At 39.6% G+C, this 8,084-nt stretch overlaps 1 long non-coding RNA gene across 1 annotated transcript; it reads left to right on the forward strand.

Annotated features, from left to right (window-relative positions):
• The first annotated feature begins 288 nt into the window (after positions 1 to 288).
• LOC133266301 (uncharacterized) lies at positions 289 to 7,724 on the forward strand. Its single transcript, XR_009742309.1, has 3 exons — positions 289 to 457; positions 2,747 to 2,890; positions 7,020 to 7,724. It is a non-coding gene; the product is annotated as an uncharacterized LOC133266301 (long non-coding RNA).
• The last annotated feature ends 360 nt before the right edge of the window (positions 7,725 to 8,084 follow it).

Here is an 8,084-nt window from a genome sequence, read left to right on the forward strand (position 1 = left end):
TTTATTGTTTTTCAAACAATTGGTAACTTTCTGCTTGCATGTTAACCATCAGAGAACTGTACAAAGTGACTCCAACAGCTCCTTGAGGCAATAGCTAATTTAGAACCCACAATGGTATATGTATGTATTCCCCATGTGCTTTTTCTTATATCTATCAGCACTGAATTTCATCTGCCTTTTATAGCACAGCCAGTACCTTGGGAATTAATGAATTCCTTGCACTTAGCTTGAGTTTCAAATATTATTGTTTATTCCATTCGATCAGTAAACATTTCCATTTTCTTACCTTCCAGGTAAAGAGTACCCACACAATCCATTCTAATCTCTCAGCTGTACTGAGGTGGAAAAATAATATTTGGGGTAACTTTCACCTGAATCTCTCCTGCAAGATGCCTGAGAACGTTTTTGGCTTGAAGCTTCTATCTCAGTATATTGCTCCTGCAACAATGATTGAGAGGTAGGTTCCCAAATAGTTTGGTATTCTCCAGCAGTTCACTTGCTGTGTGTTCATCTTTGATGTACACAAGATAGTAATGTTTCTTTTCTACTTGAATTATATCTTGTCTTATTATTATATCTAATGCTTTCTGCCAGGGTCTTGATCATCATTGATTTAATGGCAGCTGGATTAGAAAGACTATGGAAATAGTCAGTCAGGCTGGAAATCTTTCATAGATTTACAGGTATAACAGGCTCCATGCCATGATTAAAGCCCGCATAAGAAGATCTTGTAAATCACACGTTTATATTTAAAGTGAGCTAGAACTGAACTGAGCTGCTTCTGTAACAATTACTTTTATACTCTTTTCCTTCTTTTAAGAGCTGTTAACTCTTATTTATTCCTCTTTGGTAGCACCTAGAGTTTTAACAGTTAGCCTGAGACACTGACTTAAAAGTGAAGTGGGTAACATAGAATTGTAAAATACCAGTTTGGAAGGGACCTCCAGGATCATCTGGTCCAACCTTTCTAGGCAAAACATGACCTAGACTAGACGGCCCAGCACCCTGTCCAGCCAAATCTTACAAGTGTCCAATGGTGGACAATCCACCACTTCCATGGGATTATTCCAATGGCTGATTGTTCTCACTGTGAAAAATTTTGCTCTTGCGTCCATCTGAAATCTCCCCAGAAGTAACTTGTGCCCATCACCCCTTGTCTTTCCCATGTGACTCCTTGTAAAAAGGGAGCCTCCACCTTCTTTGTAACTACCCTTTAAATACTGGAACATGGTCACAAGGTCTCCCATGAGCCTTCTTTTCTCTAGGCTGAACAGACCCAAGCACAATACCCTGGAAGCTGCAGTACTTTACTAACTCCTCGTGTTCAAAATTGCAGTATTCCTTTCAGGGATAATTTGGGACTGGAAACCTGCAGCTGTTCACTGACCTTTTTTCTAAGCAGGCTGTCAAACAAAAAATTGAAATAATGCTGCTCTGGACAGAAGTCACATTTTAAAATGTGGTGCAAAGAACCTAGTACTTTGGTTAAAGCAATATTATTATTATTATTAATAATAATAATGATAAAACCAGCAATAAAGATATTCATAATCATTATAGACATCTTTGGAAAAATTGCCCAACCTTTATTTGATTCTTTGGAGTCTCCTAAACAGTCCTCAATAAGTCTACTTATTATCTAAGGGGTCTTCAGTAGTCACTAGGCCATGTAGCTAACCTCTGTGGCATGTGGTTGACACTCTCTACCACTCCTCTCCGGCAGCAGTATGGATGGAGGTGTTTGGCTTCAGCACATTTTTGTTTACAGGTACTGCAAAACCAAAATATATCTGTTTCAGTATCTGTGCACATTACTGGGCATTGCTTGGAGGAAGCTGCTCAGCAGCGTCATCTTTGATGTTGCCAGGAGCAAAAGACAGGGAGATTGCCCCTGGTTCCCATGGAAGAACACTGAGTCTGGAAGACAACCTTGGGCCAGATCCCACAGCCTCACAAGAGGCTTCATCTCCTACTCTGAAAGGTAGATGATACCCCACACAGAGATGAAGGATTCTTGCCTCTTTCCCATTGCATTAAGAGTAGAGTTGGGAACGGAACTCCCTCAAGTCTCTGCCCTCCACCAGAAAACCACTGCAGGACATTTTCACCATGCTAGCTGAAAAAGAAACATATAAAAATTTTGTATAAACTGATCTGTCCAGTCAATTCTACTGAGAACAGCAGAGAAATTGTCTGGAGCACCCGTTATGAAACAATTGAAAAAGCTGTAACTGGCATATAAGAAATAATTATAGCACTCTTCATTGCAGTCTAGCCAGCCTCAGTGAATTTTTCCAAGTGAAGGGGAAAGAGGCCAGGGGGAGCATCAGCAGGGAAGAATAAAGAGCTGTTTGGGAGGATAATTAAATCTGAACTGAAAAGGTCATGAGATACTTTATCAGTTTTCACACTGAATCCTAACACACCTAGAATGTTATCAATTCCCGGTCATTGTCCTCAAATTAGGAGTAAGCTGTCTGAAATCAAAACCCTGTGGTGCAGAGGAAGCTAAATTTGAATATCTTCTTTAATTTTTGTTCATCTCCATTAATTTGCCACTTGTTAATAACAAGTGAAGAACAATCAATCTAAATAGAGTTCCAGCTACTGGCTCCCATAAAGCAAGAGAGAAGGAGATTAAATCATCATTATGAACCTACAGGGGGAATGTTATACACAGAGGGTAGGAGATGCAGGAAGGAGAAGTTTATTAGAACTCTGTCAGGAAGTAATTTTTATTTTACAGCTTCTCCATTTGATGAAGCTTTGAATGATCCTAGATCCAATTTCCTCTTTGAAACTGGGCAAATGAATTCCAAGAAATATACCATCATCAACATTACCACCATCATCACCATCAAAATAACGAAGAACCATGTTTAAGCCACCTGTAAGTACTTTAAATTTTGCCCATTCTTTTTTAATGGGAAATCATTAGAGGAACCTGTGCACTGAATAAAAATATTCTGCTTGTGTGTAAAATTTAACTGCATGTCTCCTACTTGCAGGCAGGCAAATGTTTATCAAGCTTTAAGGAATGCATCTTACTGTGACCAGATAAATGCAGGTCTTGTGAAGAGAAACCTAGTTTTTATGTCTCACTGTTTCCAGGCCAGATGATGCTCCTTGACTTTATGGATGGGAGATTGATCTGTTTCTTTGGGCCACTCATATAATAAAGTGCCTTCTCAAACTGGAAACAACCTTTGCTCCACACTTTTCATAGCCAGGGAGGCAATTTTCCACTACAAATAACCAGTGTTTGGTCAGTTTATTGATCAGATACTGTATTTCTTGAAACTCAGAAACAGTGAAATTTACAGCTCTATTCCTAAGAGCTGCCACAAGATCCGTGCATCATTGGTGCTTAACTTAATAAAAAAATCATTTTCATCCTACATATATTTGGTAAAACTTGTCCCTGTCAACTCATCATGCTCTTCCACCCATTAGGTATTCATTTCTCCTGAATGACTTACAGCCTAGTTCTTTGGGTAAAAGGCCAAATCAACAGCTGAAATAAACCAGATTTATTCCACAGAAGCCACCAGAAATACACAACTTTACCTCCGCTGGGGGATAGGGCTCAGTGACGGCCTGGATGACAGATGGATTTTCCACTAGATTGTTTGCTTAAATAATTACATCTCTCTTCATTCCAATATGTATCTTATTACTTGGAGCACAGCAACATCTCACTGCCCCCTAGGATTGTGTTAACATATATCGAATGCTTTGCAGTCCTTATTGTTAAAAAGCACCTTTCTGGGATTTGGTACCAGCAGCAGGGAACAGGCAGAAAAAAAGCATATTAATTTCTGAGTAAGCAGTTTTCAAATTGTATTAGCCAATCTCATCCCTTTCCATCAGGACTCCAATTTGCCTCCAGCTCTGTAAGCACAACTCAGCGCTTAGCATTCCACTCCACAATGTAGCCGTAAATTAGGAAAACTCTGAATATGTTGCTGGTACTTTAAATTCCCTGCAGGCATTCAGTAGAAATCCATGAGCTCTCAAGCCTCCTGGCTTCAAAACATTTTCTTTCTCATTAAAGAGGGACAAAAAATTCTCAGTCAATCCGCCCACTTTTGGTGACAAAGAGCTAGAACTGGAACTGAGTGTAAGCTCATTGCCCTTCCTTGCCTCTTATGCACGGCTCCTGAATGCTCTGGGACAGCTACAGGCATCAACTTGTCTTCCATAAGAACAGAAAGGTTTTTAAATAGGGCTTTCAACAACTTCATTTCTTACCCAAGAATTTGTTTTCTGTGGTGTTGTACATACAATGCTTCTGGTGTCATCCATATGTTAAAAAAAAAGCCTTTAGTTCAAATGCACTAAGTAATGGAATATCCATACCATTACTAGATCATTCTTTGGTAGGCTGACAGATACTGCAGAGACTACAGACAGGATTGATAAAAGGAACTAGAAATGTCAGCTACCTCTGTTTGAGAGTGTGTCCTAAATCAAAAGACAAGAAAAAATATCCATCATCCAGTAGTCTGGACATTCACTAGTGAGTGGGACAAACCTGCTTCACGATATGGGCTTTGCTATGTTATGTAAAGTTGAAAAGCCTAAAAAGAAATAGGTAAAAGGCCCACTGCATAACAATCTCTAAGCAGCTGAAATATTTAGGTATTCACAAAAGAGTAGGATGTGTACTTACAGTTCTTTAGATAAAATAGTGACTTAGTTTTGGGAATCCCACGTTCTCTGAATGCCTATACACTCTGACTTAAAGGAAAGATCCCTTTGCCACCTCTGGTTTAGAAAGAAGGGAGTTAAATGCCTGAAAAGAACAGAAATAGTTCATTTACTCTCTGTAGTAAATTGCATTGATACGTGTAGACAGCACCATGGCCAAAGCTCTCACTTCTGTGATGTCCATTCTTACAGACTTAAATTTTCTCTCCTGAAGGGAATCTACAGCCCAAAGCTACCCTGTACCTCAAAGCTAATCTGTGCTTTCAAATGATACTAATGGCTCTAATAGAAGTTATTTCTCAGTACAGATTTGGATTCCTTTGTGTCTTTAAACCTCCACAACTTTTGCAGCACTGTTTCTCTTGATTTCCATACGTGAGTGCACAACTGGAGAGCTGTAGGCTGCCAGATGTAAAAAAGTTAGGTTTTGGGGGTGCCTTTATATCTACCAGGTTGTATAGGAAAATTAAAGTTGCAAGTCCTGCCACAAACACTAACCCCAAACCTCTTTATGGTCACTAGTTACAACACAAATACAACACAAATGGTAATCCTTTATCCTCACTCCCCCTAAAATGGAGGGGCTACATCAACTAAATATCTGGGACTCTGTTAGCAGTTCAGCATCTCCATGTCAAACATTTGATCGTGTTGCTAAAGAAAGTAATATTTCAATCAAACAGAGGTTTTTCTTGGTGACAGTCCCTATAATGTGATACATTCAGTGTCTAGTCAATTCTGTTGTTGAATTAAAGGAGCTGTGCGGCAACATAAGTATCAGAAAGTCAACTAGTTCCTCACTTCTGCAAAAGGCAGAAGGGTAGATTGCAACAGAGCGTGTGAAATGTCAGTTTGCACCTCTGTCAAAAAAGCTGAATGACTGAAATGTCACAATCTCAGGCAGGAAGAGAGGAAAAGATAAAACTATGAATCTGTGCTCTCAGAGAAAAACATAAACATTTTCAAGGGGACCTTTTCTGTGTGGAAACATAAACCTGTTTTTGTAAGGGAGCTGGATCTCCTTGGCCAGGAAGATCATTCGAAATGTCTGTTTCTGCTGTGCTGGGCCAACACAAGTGATCATCCCCAGGTGAGGGACTTTGAGAGACTGTTGTATTAAAAGTAGAAGAACCTCCACAGAACCAAGAATATTTCCTTTGCACCTAGGATAAATGTGGCACCTGTCATCATACTTCACCTCAGGTACACAGGTAAAGTGAATGACACATAGTTATAACTGAATAAGGAAATACCGCTTAAACCCACAAGCTGGGATAATTGTCTTTAACTCCCAGTCCATTGACTGGTGGTAATGTATTGAATGTGGCTTGCACTGATTAGGAAATTATGTTGATTACACCTATCAGAATATTTGATCATATGCATATTCCTTATTTCCAAGCACTGTAAACTCATAGGGGTTTCTCAGACTCTCCCCAGCGCTCTTCAACTACAGAAACAACAAAGCACAGATTTTCACTTTCTATACCTTTTATTTCCTGGTCTGTAAATGAAAGCTAATACTTTGATAATTACAATTATTAACAGACCTATGTATAGGGGGATCAGCCAACAATACCTATTTGATCTGTATCAGTCATTACCATGCAACCACACCAGCTGTGGAAGTAGACACAACACAGAATCCAGCCTGGCAGAGGCAGGTACAGATATGGCTGGGAATGGCACAGACAAAAAAAATGATATAGCCTTAAATATGCTGAAAAAAATAACCCAACTGCATCCATTTGCACAAATTTGAGCCAACAGCATGAATTCGTGCTGTATGAACATTTAGTTATATTTGGCCACAGTTTCTCATCCAGCAGAGAGGATCTTATGGAGAGACACACTTCATCACTACATCACAGCCTGAGTGATTCTGTGAGGGTAATGGTGCAAAGTGAAAGAGGTTCAATTAAACCTTCACAGCATCACAGAGTTAATACAGTGTCTTAGCTGACGGAAGGAGAGGAAGCAAGAGAAGGGTGTTCATAAATTGCAGAAGGATAACCATTAGGTGACAGCACTTTTAAAAGTAAGCATGGGATTATGCATTTAATCTTTTACCATTTAGGGTTTTTTAATCAATTTTGCCTCTGTTTTCCTAATGTTTGCCAGGTTCTGCAGCTGATGTGTTAAAATATGAAGTGTTTTCCTTATGGTGCTTCTTTTCCTTAAGCAGATGTAACTACCAGAAGTGTGACAGTAAGATGGTTTTCCAGTCTTGGTTTGCTGTCTCCAGAAGCTGAGATGGATCAGGTCATTTATCTTCATTCAATCGCTGAAATTTGTTTCTGGCCATATAGTTACACAGAAAGATTTTAATGGCTGCTATCGAGGGTGCTGACCCAAAGACAACACAGATCTCAGTGGAATTGATGGATTTGCCATGCACATCTTTCAGACTCAAGCAATTAAACTCTTTCCTAAAGTGAAATAGGCAGACAAGAATCTGCTCCCCGACACAGTTGACTGCAGGCAGAGCCTGAGGAGACCTGACCACAGCAACTTCCCTGGCTGCAAGCGCATGGGTAAGGATACTGATTTGCAGGGTGTGTGCACCAGAGAAGGAGAGTTACAGTACCATAAGTTGAATGAGAAACAGGAGAGAGTTTCTTAAGCCAAGAACTCCCTAGAAAGACAGGCCTGAGGGTGTGAGCAAGGAAAGTTCATGCTGTTGTTTATTTCTACAAAGGTTTCTTTCAAACAAGGTCATGCCAAGAATTTACATTATTTCCCAAGTCAATTCATCTTCCTAGTTAAAACAAACCTGCAAAATGTGCATGTTGACTAGTGATTCAGGCTACGTTTTGCTCAGGTACAGCAATTTCCATCTTCTGCTTTATGAGAAAATAGGACTTCCAGTATTCCACTCCTATGTGTCTTAGACCATCTGCAAATTTAAATAGCTGTATGTTTCTGTATAAGGAAATCCATGGCCAGCGAAACATATGTGATTCAATAAAGAGTAGAAAATCATAAGTTGGAGACACGCTGCTGGTGTTTGAAGAGATGATCAGATAAAATGAATGAAAAAGTCTAAATATTTCAAGTGCATTTAAAGCTCAGGCAGAGTTACAGCAATAGCAGACTGCTGCTGGCTGTTCACTGTACCGCTACTACCATGACTGCTGCTACTCAAGTCTTATTCCTACATAAACAGAAATTTGACCTGAGGAAAAAAGGCTACAAATGTACAGCAAATATTTTGAAAGTTGTTTCCTTTGGAATTCAGCTAATTCTGGACAGACAAGACCCTACAAATACACCTGAAAACATTCCTCAGTTTTCTTGTTGGGTGACCCTGGGCAAGTCATTCAAGGACGACTCACAGGTGTCAAACAAGAATGGAAATGTTTGCAGGACTATAC

The sequence above is a fragment of the Pezoporus flaviventris genome, unplaced genomic scaffold (assembly GCF_033815535.1).
Source record: "Pezoporus flaviventris isolate CSIRO_AGI_PZ_B2104156 unplaced genomic scaffold, CSIRO_AGI_Pfla_v1 ptg000007l, whole genome shotgun sequence".
Lineage (NCBI taxonomy): Eukaryota > Metazoa > Chordata > Aves > Psittaciformes > Psittacidae > Pezoporus > Pezoporus flaviventris.